The sequence below is a fragment of the Carassius auratus genome, chromosome 9, assembly GCF_003368295.1.
Source record: "Carassius auratus strain Wakin chromosome 9, ASM336829v1, whole genome shotgun sequence".
NCBI lineage: Eukaryota > Metazoa > Chordata > Actinopteri > Cypriniformes > Cyprinidae > Carassius > Carassius auratus.
Window position 1 is genome coordinate 17,106,593 of NC_039251.1, and position 17,988 is coordinate 17,124,580.

The 17,988-nt window shown below is 36.1% G+C and overlaps 1 pseudogene; it reads right to left on the reverse strand.

Moving 5' to 3' along the window:
* Positions 1-224: 224 nt before the first annotated feature.
* Positions 225-17,619, reverse strand: LOC113108539 (MORC family CW-type zinc finger protein 3-like; annotated as a pseudogene).
* Between the last annotated feature and the right edge of the window lie 369 nt (positions 17,620-17,988).

Sequence of the window (17,988 nt, forward strand, 5' to 3'; positions counted from 1 at the left end):
TGTGACACCCAAAGTAACAATACCAGAGGGTTAAAGGTTCGGGGGCCGTATGGCCAGATATTACCAGAAAACGTAGCAACTAATCTGATAAAATAAACTATGCAACTAAAAGTTACTTTAAAATACATACATAACCACATTCAGAAATGCAAACATAAACAATTTTAATCAAACAAGTATAAAATTTATTTTATATTGAACTTTTTTTTTTCAAAAGCAGCATTATGTACAATATTATACACAGAACTGCCTGTACACAATTTGAGTAGCATTTACTACAGCTTTTCTCCAATTACAATTGAGTATAAGTATTCTTTTATTAGAAATACAAACAACTGCATATCAGATAAAATGTAGAAACCTTAAACGTTTAGAAGCTATCAAGCAAAAACATTTTTTTACATAAAGGTCAAACGTTATCCTTGAAACAACATATTCCTATTCCAGTGATTAAAAGAATAAGAATGTGTAAAACAATGTAAAACTTGCCCAAAGAACTGCAAGTGTTAATCAGGAATATTATGTAAATAAATAAAACTTCAGAGTGGAATAAAATTTGAACATTGAGTCACCATGCACAAACTAATAACCTATGCTGAACACTTTGGCATCTGGCTTTAACTAAAGGTGGTCTAAGGGGGGGAAATCTCCTGTATGACCTGGTTTAAAATCTCATCTATGACCTCACAATCATAATTCACTTGGTCGAGGTCCAAGGCAGGAACAAAAGTGACCAATAACCGGGCGATGCTGCACCGCAGCTCCCTCAGCCTGATGACAGAAGAGTGAGCAGAGTTATATATGTGCATCAAAACGAGACTCCTAATGAGCATGTACAAGTCAACAAGTCAAGAAGGCTCTTACTTGGCCGGCATCACTGCGTTCTCTCCCTCGACGGGTCTTTTACTGCTCTCTCCTTGCTTTTGGATCCCATTCACAAGGTTTGCAGCTGATCTTGTGCTGCATGTTTGTTCTGAACTAGTGTCATGATCCTTCAGAGTCTCTTGCTCTCTTGCATTGCTCCACTCCTCTCTTTGTTTCCTCAGCTCTTCTACTTCCTTCTGCAACTGTACCCAGTGAGCTTTCTCCTGCTCCAAGCTCTCCAACTTTGGAGTATACAATTAGTGGTTAGTAAAATGAAATAAAGGAAAAAAAGAACAGTTTAAGCATGACCAGCTTCCCAGCATGCCTCTTTAAGGGATAGTTCACCTAAAAATAAAGATTTTGTGATTAATTACTCACCCTCGTGTCATTCCATACCTGTAAGAACTTTATCTTCGGAACACATTTTTGATGCAATCTGAGAGCTTTCTGACCCAGCACAGACAGCAAGGGTACTACAACATTCAAGGCCCAGAAACATGCAAAGGTAATATTTTGCTCAATGAACTTTTTGAAGTGTCAACGTTTTTTTAAACTGATTTTCAATAGACGAATGGAAATCTACCAGATTTCATTAAAATGCCTTCATGTGTTTCAAGGATAAATGGAAGTCATATAGATTTGGAACAACATGATGGTGAGTAAATGATGGCAGAATATTATAATTGTTTTGGCTAACTAACCTTTAACAGCATCAAAATTTTACTAAGTTGGATGAAAAATTCATGCTGGTCTTTTCATCAGAGACTACTGTCATTTTTTTTTATTAGTTACAAGAATTTAGAGAATCAAAACACCCAGTTTCTCACCTTAATTCTCAGCTCATTGCATTCAGTGTTGCGATTGTCCAGCTCTCTTAGAAGAAAATCCACCTGAAGAGCCATTTCATCATCTACATTTTCACAAACGCTCGTTGTTGACGATTGTTCCTTCCTCTTAGCCTCATCCTGTGCCTCTTTCTCAGCTTTGATTTGCAACAACTCCTCCTGTTTCACTTTTAGCTCATCCCTCTCTTGCGTAAGCTTGTTGATGGACTGGGTAGCCTGCAAGTAGAGAGTCTTATAGTGCTGTTCCTCTGATGGATCTGTCTGGATGCTCTGATGGCTGCACTTCTTCCTCATGGTGAGATTTAAAAGCTTGATTTTGTTCTCCTGAGCTTGCTCTCTGAATTCATCTCTCTCCCGAGCTGTGGCCTCTAGAAGATCTAGCAGGTTATCCTGTTGCTTCTGTGCTTCAAGTGTTGGCATAAGGTTTATATCTATGTCAGAAAAAAGTGAGGTCTTGGAAGTTGATGCCACACCTTCCTGGTTTTCTGACTTTGCATGTTGTTCAAAACTGATCTTATTCTCCTTAGGTGTCTTCTCTGTTTCTTCAAGATTTGGTCTGGAAACTTCTACGCTACTACATCTATCTATTTCCATGGGACCTTTGATTTCTGTATCTGTACTTGTCATGCTTTCCACCTTAATAGCGCTCTGTTCCATCATTCTCGCATCATTCTCAGTCTCTTCTTTCTTGATCCCACCTTCTTCCTTTCTTACCTGCTCATCTTTCTCCGCCTTGATAATGAAATGCTCTGTTTGGGTTGTTATGCTTGTTTGGCCACTGGAGGTCGATGCCTCCATTGTTTCCTTTCCGGTGTTTTCAGTTTCCATGGAAGCTTGATCACTACACTCCATGTATAATCCTGGTGCATCTTTGCTGGTCTTGTTTTCCACCTTCACCTTAGAAAGGTCAAAGGGTTTCCGTCTTGGTGTGCTGTTGGTCTCATCAATAACCACATCATCATCGTCACTGCTCTCTACATTGTTTTCGCTGACTGCATTGCCACCATCGTCTGCGATCGTGAAAGGTGAGGTTATGACATCTGATGTAGCTGCAGATGTTGATGGACTACCTGGTGTGTCGCTACAGTGGTCATGTAATGTTCTTGCTCTTTTTACAAGATGGCTCTGGGATAAATCAAGATCTCTCTTTGTTCTGTAGAAGACAGGTTTGAAATCATGTTGTGTGCAAAAACAGAATTAAGAAATAATAAATGGAAATAAGTGTGTAAAGAGAGAGAGAGGAAGAATGAGAATGATGTACCTTTGAGGAGTGGAGAGGGACCTGACATTTGAAATCACTGGCATGCTGTCCGAGGGGCTAGAAGCTGTTCAAACACAAAACATCAATCAAATAATTTAGATTCGGGGTTAAATAAAAATGCACACACAATTTGGCCTCACCAGACTGTGAAGGGGTCATTGGATTGAAAGGGCTCATTGCTTTCAAAGGGGCCGCAGGTGATCTGGGTGAGGAAGGGCTCTAGGAAAACAAAAGGGAAGACCAAGACTTTAATATGTTCTAGGAACTTATAACTGCTTAACTAAGCTTTGCTTAAAAAAAAAGCAAAAACTGACTTTTTGGTACCGCTGACACACAAGGTCAACTTTCCTTTTAAGATTCTCCTTCTTTTGTAGCTGCTCTGCAGTTTTCTGCTGTTCCTGCCTCAACATGGTTTCTTCCATCTTATTACAAACGAGAGAAAAGACATCTGAGTAACAAGCAACACCACCACTGGATGGAGAAATCCAGAAAGATTACCTCAGAGGATGATACCTGAGTTCTTTGCTGCTCCTGCTGTTTTTTGCGGCTTCTCTCACTGTAGCAACATAACAAAGAACGTCAGTGTCTGACTATATCACCTGGTAAATCAGATTTAGTTTCTTAATCTTATCACTGGATTATCTTAATTTTTTTGGGAAATTCAATTAATTCATATTCAGATAAAATAAATAAACAGTTGTAACACATTTTATCACTCACTACTGTTTGTATGTTTTCAGGCCGTCTGAAGTCTCATCTTCAGAATCTTCAGCTTCTTCTGGTTCTTCACATCGCCTGGATGTAGAAAGAATAATTGTTTGTGCTAAGACATGTTCAGAGATTTGCATGTACACACACACTTACATTTGCTGATAAATATCTACATTGCATGTTTAGACGAAAGATTTTGTACATCGGTCAAATACATTGAAATAAATTTTTGTGTTTTCACACATCCTGTCTGTTCAAAGATGCAACCCCCTGAGGAGAAAAAAGGTAAGATGGTCACAGGTTGCTTTATTGAATTAGAAGAAAGTCTGGTTCACACCAACATGTTAAGACATAACCGACAGTATTTACTAGAATACTTGCTAAAACTGGTATTTTAACATAACTTTGTGTGTATGTGAAAGGAATACATTTTTAGAGGCTATGGGTATCCCATCGTGCATCATGTTCTGGAAATAAACTGTGAGAGTTTTTGCTCAGATCCCGTGAGATGTCACAGAGACCATTCCAGTGCAAGTTAAATATTATTAATAATAAGATATTACATCCATATTGGTGGATGAAAAATAAAACTGAGTTAAGATAGATAGATCTAGTTAAGATAGCTAGTGCATGGTACATTTTTGTCATATCTATTTTTCGGCATGTAGTCACAGTCACCAGACTTCATCTTACCTTTTTACACATGAGACATGTGATTTCTCAGAACATCCCTTTCAGTGATATCTCTCCTTAAACAGCTTACAGCTACTTTATATGTAGGTTAAAAAGTAGTCACTACTTATAATTTTCCTAGGACATATTTTCCCTTTTCTTGAATCCTGCTGGAGGTTAATCATTTTAACAAGCTAAACAATGAAAAGTCAGATCAAACAAACCTGAACTGGGGGTCTGGATTAAATCGACAGAACCATTTTTTAGGGAGCTTATTCATGTCAATTCCATCTGGAAGTTTCCTCCATTTCAGACACTCATCACACTGAGCCCAGTTCTGATCAGGACGCTTCCTTTAGGTTAAACAAGGAACAAGAGTTATGTATGGAAAAATAAATAAATCAAATGTTTTGAAATTGCATGTGAGTGTATACTAACGGGATATCTTCCATAAATACTGTACTGCTTAATCCCTTTTTATGGCGGATTGCTTTCCAATAATCTTCCAGTTTCACACCCAAAATGTTCATGGTTTTCCTGTGTGGACAAATAATAAGCAACTTAGACTGCTATATTATATATTTCTTGTTTTAGAAAACCAAATTTGCTCCTGAAAACTTTACAAATTAGTCATGAACTCAAATAGAAAAGAGCTTGTTCATTTAGTTCAACAGTCCAGTATGAGAACAGAACTTAACAAGTGTTCGGGCAATTCTTGTAGTTACCTGAATTGACTGTAACCCTGCCTGCCTCATCAAAAATCAAACGCTGAATTGCAAATGTGCTCACAAAATAAGATATTCATAATTAGTCAAAACAATTTTAATTCAAATAAATATTCAGAATCTATAATAAATTTGACCATAAACAGTATGTATATGGTCCAGGAAGTTCTATATGTACTTACACACGTGTCAAACTCAGCTCCAAGAGGGCCACTTTTCTGCACATTTTTCTCCAACCAACTGCAACACACCTGTTTGGAAGTTTCTAGGGCTGTGTTCAAAATCACCCCTTACACCCTCAATCACTATTCCCTACATTAGTCAACTAACTGATATAGTACAATTGACAGAGTGAATAAAAAACGAGGGAGGGAATTCAAGACACTGATGCTGTGTCCGAAACCGCTCCCTATCCACTATATAGTGCACTATATCGGGTGCCAGCCATTGTGTAGTGCTGTCAGAATTCTGAGTGAACGACTTAATTCCCTACATTCGTCCATGTGACGAGTGGGGCGGGGCCGAGAGCCGTGGGAACAGAGCGAGTGTACAACCGATGTACACTTGCTGAAGCACTATTTCCCACAATCCAATGTGGAGAAACGGCGAGCTGGAAGCGAGAGCGGGAGCGAGCAAGTTTGAATGAGAGATGACATTTACATCTTTATTATTTCTGCTTTAACGTTTTTTCATACATTACTTATATTAGAATAATATGTGGGCAATAACTCAGTTTAATATTTTACTAATTTAAGGCGGCATCGTTGTTAACCTACAAAAATGATGATAATTTGGTGGATAATTAAAAAATGTTTGTTAATCACAGTAGGTAGCGTATTCATTCTGATGTAAAATAAACATGTAACAACAATACATAAAATTATGAACGTACTAATGTGTGTTTATTTTTGTTCTCATTATTTTAATAGAATTTAATGATTATGATCGTAAAAGCATTACAAAAATAAATAATTATATAACATCGATGAAACCACAAAGCTGACACAAGGTATGTATAATTGCAATATAAAAGTCATTTTGAGTATTATTTGCTATTAATATTATTTTCTAAAATTAGGTACATGTAGTATAAAAGTACATATGGCAATGTTTTTGCAACAGCTTCAAGTCTCACGCGCAGTGTATACAGTGTATACAGTGTATACTCACTGTCCGAATCAATTCACTTATTTTTTCCACTCCTTATGATATAGTGCACTCAAGTACCATACACTATACAGGGTTTTGTGAATGAGTGAATGAGAGAGCGATTTCGGACACTGAGCGCACTGGAGATGCAGTCACTTTTGCATAGTTAGTGATTGGTAATCTTGATCTTAATAGTTTAAAAAAATAATGTTTTAAAACTAAGTACACTGGCAGCTCCAGTAGTAATTAAAAGATTTATCTCCAATTTCTGTAAAACGTTGTTGCGGCTCAGGATCATCTATAAAAAAACATTTTTTTATCAGGTTTTCGTTCCTATCATAGTACTGAGATTGCCCTGTCAAAATTTTGTATGACTTATTTGTAAGTTCTGACTCAGGACTATATCTATATTAATTTATTTACAGAATTGCATTATGGCAATTCTCTAGCATCTAGTACCATTGAGTGCACATTGGTTGTACAATCCTTATTACTACAATATGGGATTGAATAAGGGCACTCAATTACATCCACTATGGTTTCGGACACTACTACAAATGACCATTTCCTTAAATAGTGCCCTGTTTAAGGGCATTGGGAGCGATTTTCGACATTACTAAAGACTTGATTTAGCTGGATCAGGTGTGTTTAGGGTTGGAGCTAAACTCTGCAGGACAGTGGCTCTCCAGAAGCTGAGTATGACACCCCTGAACTAACAGAAAACAATATTAACTTACACTTAAATTGTTCTAAACTAACATTACAATACACCTGTACAGTATTATTCTCACCTGTACTCTTCTGTGTAGTCAAAATCCTGCTTGTTGTGTGTTGGCTTAAGGAAGTTGCACTCAATCACTGCAATGACTCCCACTCCTTTTCCATTTGGCTAATTGCAAAATCAAGATTAAAATTGCATTCAGATACTCCAAGTAGTAAAAATAATAAACTATAAAACATTACTTTGTCTCACTAAAGTAAATGGCAAAGTGGGTGTTTAGCCACAAAGCAATAAATTAAAAATGTAAATAATTACCTTGGTTTGACATCCAACACGTTCATAGGCTTTGATGAGCCTGTTTTTATGGTACATCATGACTCCATAATGGTCTTTGCTCTTTGTGTTGTAGCCAAATATGATGGGAATGCTTTCTCTCTGACAAGAAGACTTAAGGAAAGCTCACTATATAATATATGTATTCAATGAGTTGGTTAAATTCATAAAAAAAAAACCTGAGTTTGTCAAGTTGTTTTCATGAACAAACAATTCTGTCTTACATTAAAAAGTTAACACCTATTTTTCCAAGAACTAAATTTCAAATAGGGAACAGGAAATCACATCTTGCTCATATATGATTGGTTGGGATACATTTAGAAAGTTGGGTTTGTATTTATCCTTTTCAATGTTTGCCAGGCTTTTAGAGATCAGCTGGGTTTTCACTTTCTGTCCACGAATGATAATCTGCATTTTGGGCTTCAAGTATAGGATACTACAGTATGCCTACAAAAAGATAAAATGAATACAAAAACATACAGTATTACTGTTATGTTCTGTGAGCTGTAATGCATAATGAAGTAGACACAATGATAATACAATATGTAGACTGCAATGTGTTAGACCTTCTCAGCATAGGAGGGTAAAGTACTCACCTGCAGGGAGAAATCGCTATCTGGGCTTGACTGAAATGAGTGAGACGGTTGCTTGTATTTCTCCTTTTCACTCTCATATACTTCAGATGGGATCTGAATGTCATAGCGGTCTGTGTCAAAGTCAAACTCTGATTTATCTGTGGATGTTCTGTAGCAGAAAAAAAGAAATTCCTGAAACATTGAATCTATCCATTCCTGGGCCTGGTAGCTCAAGAGAATGGCACTAGCAACGCCAAACACTGCTCTGATCTACAAATTCAGCATATCTTTTGATTCTCACTTGCGGAGGTTCCAGATGATGATTCGTGTTCCTGTGGAATCTGTGTCATAGAGTGCATTGATGGCACTGAGCTCACAGAGAAGCTCCGCCTCTGTCTGGAACAGAGAGTAGCGCAGGATATCTTGAAGACTTGACGCGTGTTGTGACTCAGGTCGGAGTGAGAGGAAAGGTCAAGGATACAGACATCAAATCGAGAATAGAAATATATGCTGAAACTCTTACCTAAAAACAACTTAAATTATTATTGAAACTAACTCAACATTTAGGCCTACTCTTGTCTTTGCTTATTTAGAAGGTAAGGATATATGACTGTCCGATGCGTTTGAATGAGACGATGGGTACAATGACGTTCTCCGCGTGTATCTCCTGAAGATACGTCTGGGACAGAAGGCCCACACACATGGACTCTCCATTCTTGGAAAACACAATGGTGTCCTTTCCTAAGCGCATGGACCCAGACTTGAATCCATTGCCGTAGAGGCCCACAGGGACATGGCCGTTTATAGTCTCCTTGTCACTGAAGCCAAAACTGAGAGGGAGAAGAAAACAGTATGTAATCTAGAACATTCTCGTTCACCATTCCTGGCTGGTGGAATGATTTTCCCAGCCCTATCTGGAATGCTGAATCCCTGACAATTTTCAAGTGACAGCTGAAAACTCTTTCAGTTTCAGCGAACTATTTCAACACTAATTGACTTCATCTTAAATTAAAAAAGAAAAGAAAAAACGTTGTCTTTCTCTTTATTTATTCCTTCCCTTTCTAGCTTGTACTTATTTGAACAATGCCTAAAACTTGGTATTACAAGAACTTCCTGTGTCTATTTGCCTCTTTAAAAATAATTGCTTTATGTATCTCCCAATTGTAAATCGCTTTAGATTAAAGCGTCTTCAAAATTACAAAATGAAAATGTTATATAGTAAAACTTTTAAACATTAAACATTTTTTTTGATCAAGCCCTAAATTGATCAAAAGTGACAGTGACAGACTTTACTATGATACAAAGAAAAACAAAATTCAAATAAATGCTACTCTTTTAAACTTTTTTTAATCAAAGAATCCTTAAAAAGTATTTACAGTTTGAACAAAAATGCTAAGAAGCAATTGTTTTCAACACTGATAATGGGCAATGTTTCTTGAGCACCATATTAGCATAATACAATGATTTCTGAGGGAATTTTTATATCATTTCACAACTTTACAGGTTTTACTGTATTTTTAAAAAAGAACATTCATCAAAGAATCTAAATTACACTGTTTCCACACTTCGTTTAACAATTAACTATGATAATAAGAAAGGGCTCTTAAAGGGTTCTTTCACTCAATTTGTTACTCACCCTCATGCCGTTCCAAGCCCGTAAGACTTCGGAACACAAATTAAGATATTTTTTATAAATTCTGAGAGCTTTCTGATCCTCCATATACAGCAATGCAACTGAGTTACACCAGAACGTAATCAACATAATCAATGTTGTTTGTGTGCAGAATGCGCGTGCTCTATACTGAACATAAACAAGGCTGATTACGTTCAGGGTTACTCTCCAAAATGGCGGACGATGGTAACTCTAACAGTAAAGAAATGTTGAATAAATTATGTTATTATTATTTTCTTTGCGCCCAAAAAGTATTCTCGCAGTTAGAATACTTATTTAAATTCAAATACTTAGAATACTTTATACACATTACGATTGTACCCCTGAAGTCACATGGACTATTTTACCGATTTCCTTGCTACGTTTCTTGGTTTGACATCCAACCAACTTGGTTTGCTCTCAGATTCTATCAAAAATAGCTTAATTTGTGTTCTGAAGATGAATGAAAGTCTTACAGGTTTGGAACAACACGAGGGTGAGTAATTAATGACAGAATTTTCTTTTTTGGGTGAACTAACCCTTTAAATACCAAAACAGCATATGAGAATGATTTATTAAGGATCATGTAACCCCAGTGTATGCTAGTAGTCAGCATTGGTTTGTGTTCTCACCCACCTGAGCATTTTGTACATCTTATCGTAATTCATTCCTGCGCCATTGTCCATGAAAACTAGACAGTCTTGACCTCTGATTGATGTCCTATCAATCCAAAACTGTTTGGCACTCACATCTGGGTCGTAAGCATTGTCTAAGGTAGACAACATATTTGATCAGATTACGCATTTTTATTCGACTTTGAGTGGATGAACACCAATGGAACATAATTAGTCTGTTATTTTCTTACTTGCCTCTGGCTAGTGATACATCAGATGCAATAACATTTCTCGCATAATTCATTACACACAGTACAAACTGTCACCAAGCATTGCCAATATAGACAGGGATATGTTAACGTGGGGAAACTGGGTTACAATTTCATAGTAATCTAACCCTTGAGGGCACACATCCATTGTTCCAAACTGCTCACACATATTATCACAATGAACAATATCAGAACAGATGATATCGATAGTTTCGCTCACCTATCAGCTCTGCAATAGCACTGAAGGGCCAAGTGTGGCTGGTGGAGTTGGTGTGAAGGAACTTTGGATTAAGCTGTAAAATGATCAAAGAAACAGGAAACTATAAGTATACACTAAAAATACATTTATATGAAACTATGCACTGATGTATAAAGCAGTGGATCTGGTCATCTGATGGTCATTCTTCACAACCCTCTACACTGCGACTAAATCTTCAAGACTAAATTATGTCTAATATTAGCCAATGGCTAATAAATTCTAAGATTTTACTTGCCAGTGTGTGAGTTGGAGGCTAAGTATAAGTTTAGTACATATATTTTCACTCGACGAACACTGATTGAGGGTTTCAGAGTTTCACTCTCCATCAAGCGATCTGTGATGATTTTCAGTCCATCTGAATGGAGGTGCAACGCCACATAAACTCTAGTGTGAAGTCGCTATGTCTCACACACACGCAGATAGATAGATAGATAGATAGTTAGAGAGAGAGAGAGAGAGAGAGAGAGAGAGAGAGAGAATTGATGCGCTACATGTAAACTATATTCTTTGTTGTATTTTCCTGTCAAAATAACGGCGTTCCTTTGGAATTCTTCAGCTTTTAAGAAACGCAGGGTTTTCCGGTAGTGGGTTAATGCACAAACAGCAATCTCATTGGCTGGCACTCACCTATTATCATCCCTGTTTTGATTAAAGCAAATCAGTTCAAGCGAACGTACAAAACCTGATTTTTATTTATTTTTATAAACACTTAAAAACAAGAATTTAACCACAACAACTTCAAAAACAATAGAGGAATTAATAAATAAAAAAAGAACAAACTAATAAATAACATAAACCAATTATACAATTAAATTATACAAATTTAACCTGTTAACTGTCACCTGGCCCTTCGGTTGGACGCCTACATTTACTTCACTGTATTACAATTAAATCCTAATCTAATCATCACGAACTATATATCGTTGGAAAGGTCTAAGACTCCTAAATAGATATCTTATTAATTTTTTTATTATTTATTACGTAGGAAAAGTATTAGATTAATTTATGGCAAGAGTGCACCTCGAAACACTACATCATAAAAGGAGCTCTGACCTTTTTCATAAAAAGTTTTCTTTGTTGCCTTTTTCTCTATCACACTTTAGAAATCATCAGAAATTATATATCACTTGAAAACTTAAAATCTCTAAATTCATCCTTTGAAATCCATTTTAAAATCAAACATTGCATTACCATGAAAATAGTACATCAAAATCATGTTACAAAATGTTTTAAAATTTAAATCAAATTTTCAGTCATGAATGATAAAAATGTAGGTTTGGATCATGCACTTTCAAGTCTATATTCAAAAATGTGAGTGACAGTTAACAGGTTAAACACTGAAAGCTTTTTTTGACTTTTGAATGACTTTTTGTTTTTTTTTATGCCCATCAAAGATCAAACGTAAGAATGACTAATATGTATTCAAACATGGTTATCAGGTTTATTTCTAATTACTAGTTATATTATTAAATAATACTTGATTATTATAATGCTTGACTGACTGATGTTAATAGTGTACTTTCAGAAATAAAAAACATAAACATACATATGTGTGTGTGTGTGTATATATATTTTAACAAATATATTTATTGGCATATTTTGAAAAATATTTAAAAGTACATTTGAAAATATTATTTTTATTTTTGCTGTATGGTGGTGTTTCAAGCCATTAGGTTAATCAGATGCACAGCTCTAATCTTTCACAACGAAGTTTTGGTTGTTGTACCTTTCCTTGAGTTCTTGTTTCAATATTCTGATTTGCGAAAGGTTTCACAGTATAGTTTTTGTCTGTTTACCCTTTCCTGATTCATTAATGTCACCATCCAGATCTTGGAAAACTTTAAAAGTTCAATACGGGTCAGTTTTCACAGATTAGAATAGTGATATTTGTGACCAAGGAAAGGGTCAGCTGACCCGTAATGAACTGTGAAAGAAGAACTCAAGGAAAGGAACAACAACCAAAACTTTATTGTCAAACAAAGTCTACAAGTGTATATGTGTATAAGCTCATTTACGTAATGAATTGGAAACCATTATTCACTGGAACAGCACCGTATGACATTATTATGCAAAAAAGCAGGGCAGAGCAAAGAGAAACACTGCCATGCGATAAAATACAATTGTGAAAGTTTTCATAAATCGAGCTCGACCTAAAACAATGTTTTTGTATTTCAGCAGTCTCTGTGTTTATTGGTAATAGACGCTAAACATAAAGAACCCCTTTCTTTCACAATCCTTACTAGCAGATTTACCAAGGGGTTTACGGACAAGAGCTGTGAAAAAATTCATAGATGAGGGTGATGAAGATGACACCGGTTTCATTCCTCTAAATGTCCAACTTTTGGAGCTATAGTCATTATCAAATTAAGAGTCACTAAAAATAAAAAAAAATAAAAAAAACTGATTTTGGCCTGGAGGATAGTGTCACCTGATTTCACAAATAATGGAGAATGAAATTCAAAATTATTTGCATGTTTATAACAGCGCACTGTGTATTTATAGCCAAAAGAAATCTGAATATCAAACTGCAAACTATCTTTACTGTGGTAACTGGATTTATGCTTGATAAAAGGGGTCATATGATGCGATGTAGGGTGTCAGACCCGAACCAGACAAATTAAATATTCGATCGGGAGCATGTTTGAAACATGAGGAGCTGGATTACACAGAAAAGCTCAAGACAACAGGATGCTGTAAATCAATTCCTAGCACCACAAGCCAGTCTGAAGCAAGCTAACCAAACAACTCTTTCACAGAACAACTTTCAACATTAACACCATTAGAACAATTACTGGCAATTTCAATTTGGAAAAGAGATTGTCAAATTTGGGGCAAGTAATCCAGATTGATGGTCAAAGAGATGCACAGCATGACCATCACATGTAAACTCATGATAGTAATCATGATCACAAGATCTTTGGCTAGTTGAACTAGTTGATGGAATTTCGATGGGTGATACGACCAAAATCTTAATTTTACTTTACAGTAACAATATATGGCATGGTTTCACAATTATCAATATCAGTTTTGATACCACAGCAAAAACTGAATTTCAAACTCTTTTGATGCTTTTTTTTTTTTTACGCAAGTAGTATAGTAACTTTTATATTTGTTTAATGTAAAGTTTATTTGTTTCTATATACATAATTAGAAAATATAAAGTTTATCTAAAATATATTTTTTTAATTAGAAATCATTTGGCACAATTTTTTTGGTGAACAATAAAACTAAAAGTGTGGTTTATCTTTCATCATTGTCCTCACAAATGCACACAATCACTACACTAAACTGATGTAGACAGACAATGATTAACCTAATTATTTCATCTCTACATAAACAAACATTTGCATAGATGGGTAAACACAATCACAATTTGGAAAAAATGTGTCCAGTTACATTTTCATAAAGCACCATGTTTGTAAAACTTAAAATTATTACATTTTCAAAATGAGCCTGCATAGCAGAAATAATGAATAAAGTTATGGTAGGTGTTTAATACAATCGTTAATTGAAATAAAATAATGAATTAAAAAACATATATAACACAGTATTGTTCAATTTAGTGTTATACATATGTTATCATATTAATATGTTTTGTTCTAATGTCACAAGTCACAATTTCAAGTTTACTGGTTTTAACTTGATTATTTGGTTAGGGTTTAAGAAGTGCACTAAAAAACTTTTTCACATGTGTTGTCAAAATGACCCACAACCTAATCAGTTTACATGTGAAGAAATCCATTTATTCATAAACTTCTCACGAAACGAGTGTTTGACATAGACAGTATAAGAGATGTTTGACCAATTATTCGGCAAACTACTTCCTCTCATTGCTGCTTTTTCGTGGTTTGGAGAACAATTACTCAGAGTCGCCTTCTGTCGTTTCACAGAATTATACAACGGAGAGCACGTCAAGCATAAAAGCCTTTTAGGTTTACTGAGGAGCGCACGCTGTAAGCAGGTTCATGGCGTAGAGCCATGCAAATTGCGAAAGTATATCAGTCCCTCCAGAAAAACGCGATTATGCGATCGCTTGATTTAATGCATAATCAGCCAAAGGCCGCATATTTATGCGGGGTCGCATTTTTTCAAATACGCCGCTCTTTTGCAGCATAAATTGCCGATTTCAGAAAGCAAAATATGCGGGGCTAGCATGATTTCATAATCCCTGTATTTTCGTTGCAAAAAACTCACATATATATGTGACCAATCACGGAAAGTAGGGACACAAGTCGGTTCTGGGGCATTTTGAGTTATTCAAAGATTCTGAAAGTGTAGTCTCCAAGCTTTCCAACGATGTGTAACACATGGAAATCTGATAATATTTGGAGAAGTTGTGGCCATTTGAAGGTAGGCACTCAAAAAAACTCAAACAGCAGAAATAGCCTCTGAAGATTTGCAGTTCTCACTGCTGCGAGTGACAATGGGGCTCATTTACATCTCATTTAGATAAGCCATACCCCCTGCATAGCAACGACAGACACAACGTCACAGCTAATAACAATAGGTAGAAATGGGAAGGTCTAAACATGGACTAAACATGAGATAACGTGTGTTCTTAGAATGAACACAAAACGACAAACTTTGATGTTTATGGAAACTCACCCCATAAGAAACAGAAAAGTATTCTTGCAGATCCGAAGTTTGCACTGTGTGTCTGTTTGCCTCTAAATGTTACGGATTTCCCCCATTTCTCTGTCTTTATCCCCATCAAATGTTACTATCGATATAGCCTCTGATATCTTACGGTCCAACTCGTCTGACGCCAGTCCAATACATTCTTCCTCGTCGTCATCTTCGCTCAGTTGTAGATTAGGGATATTATACAGTCTTATTATGCCGCTTTTATCTTCACTCAGATCGTCTTCAGAATCAGTGAGCGCTTGTTCGCTAGAGCCGACCAGAGCGCTGCATACTAAGTAGCCACGCTTACCTCGGAGGGCGGGGGCAATAACAAAAGAAACAAAAGCCGGCTTATCCAGTATGGAAATACAGACAGACAATGAAACGCCCCTACTGCGTGCTAGAATCTCCGACAAACTAGCTGATTTCAACCTCAAAATGTACGCTTTTAAATATACCAATACTGCTATCTCAAACACGGAGAGGCTTCTTTGTGATATCAACTAACAGATTCTGCAAAAAAACGAAAATCACCAATTTTGAAAAAAAAACGCTTCTTTCTCATTTTGCTCGAAGGTTGTGCTGCCGACTTGTGTCACTGGTTTCCGTGACGGGTCACATATTAGCAGAAAGTTGAAAAATGTTGCGTTTACTTCACATAAGTAAAGCGCCATTTTCCCCCTATTGCCATGGGAACCTTATGAAGTGACGTAATTACATGACGTGAACATCATCTGCAAACCCCGCGGTGAAACCAGGGTGAAACTTGAAGCGCGCAAATCATTCTTATTTGCCAACAAAAATAAGCGCAAAAGAACGCGCAAAGCAGTTTCCCGATTTGTTACATTGCGAAAACTGCGGTTTAATGAAATGGAGAAAAAAAAGTGATTCCCCCAACACCCCCTTCTCACTAGGCTACCACTGTTGTAGTTTCATTCAGAAGTTGATGCAACTTTACAGTTGTAAGATTGCACTTTTTTGTTACAGAACAGTTGTAAGTATATTAGTAGTATGTAAAATAATTTACATTGCAGCAAGAGATTGCAACTTAAATATTCTGTGATTTATTATGCTCACTTATCATAGGAAGTAATAAGAAATTACTCTTTACATTAAGGTAGTAGCCTAGTGAGAAAAAGGTGTTGGGGGAATCACCTATTTTCTCTTTTTCATCAAACCGCAGTTTTTGCAAGTTCACGCAATTTCATCGCATAAAATTGCAAAAATATCCCGCATATTCCATCGCTTTTTTTTTTAAGAAAACGTGCCGCAAAATCAAGGATTTTTGCCCGCAACAATCACAAAAAAAGTCCGCGTTTTTCTGGAGGGACTGGTATATACAAGGCTTCAACTGAACAAAGCTAAAGAGAAAGCGGAAAGTCCTATGTAAAAGATTTAGAAAAAGTTCCATCGATTCACAATTTATACCATCGCTACGAATTTACGATATTGTCATATGATATCACCCATCCCTAACATGCAGTAACGTTAAAGATTCAAACTTTATTCCAGAAAAGTTGCCGACCCTGGCTCACGTGCATGAATGTTGGGGTCGGGGGGGAGGGGCGTGTCTGGTCTGAACTAGTTGATGCATGAAAACAGCACCCTGATAAAGAGGTTAACTGGCTCAAAGTATTTTGAGTATTTAGAAATACAAAAATACTCGTCTTAAATGGATTTAAATACAAATTACATTTGATTTTTTTCCAAAGGCTTTAAAATACAAAATAGTATTTTGTATTTTAAATACATGTATCTGAAATACTGCCCATCCCTGCATAGAGGAGCAACAAAAATGTACATTGTGTGGAAAATGTTTTATTATTATTATCTTTTTTTTTTATCCTTAAACCACATAAACACATTTCATTACCAAAATACACCAAATAATGTTCTTTTTAGCAACAGCATATGGCCCATTCAAGCAATTCCCTTTGGCAGAGAAACGAAACTGAAAATAATATCCGATTTTTGAGCATTTCTGATAGGACAACGAACACATACGTCACATCAAAACAAATGCACGACCCTGACATTAAACGATCATATACCGTATTCAGTGCACTGTGAAAAAAAATATATTGTTCATTGTTAAGAGAAAACACATAGTTTATTTAAGATTACATCTAGTTCGTCAGCATGTCAATGACATGCTAACAGTGTAAGAAGTTATTACGTTTAAACTTTTCAATATATCTATTATCATTACGTCTATTAGGACAGTGTTTTCTACCACGCGTTAATTACACATGTCGGACAAAGAAATGTATTAAATATTCATACCGCACTTAGCGGGATTCCTCTCTCTGTTCGCACAGCAGCCATCCTTGAAATGCACTAACCCGCGACGAGACAAAACTTCCTGAGACGTAACTCCGACTTCCGGGAGAACTGATAGACAGTATTTTCAAAATAAAAGCTCAAACGTTACATACATTGAATTAATATTAATAATTTGACATAATATCCACAATATAATTATAACAGACAATAATTTTCTGTTGATATATATATTAGTCTTTCAGTTATTTTTAAAAAGGACCTTTTTTGTATTCCTGTGGCTCAAGTGGTAGAGCATTGCATTAGCAGAGCAAGGTTGTGGGTTCGATTCCCAGGGAACACATATTAGGTAAAAATTGTTAACCTGAATGCACTGTAAGTAGCTTTGGTTAAAAGTGTCTGCTAAATACATACATTCATTTTATTTATTTATTTT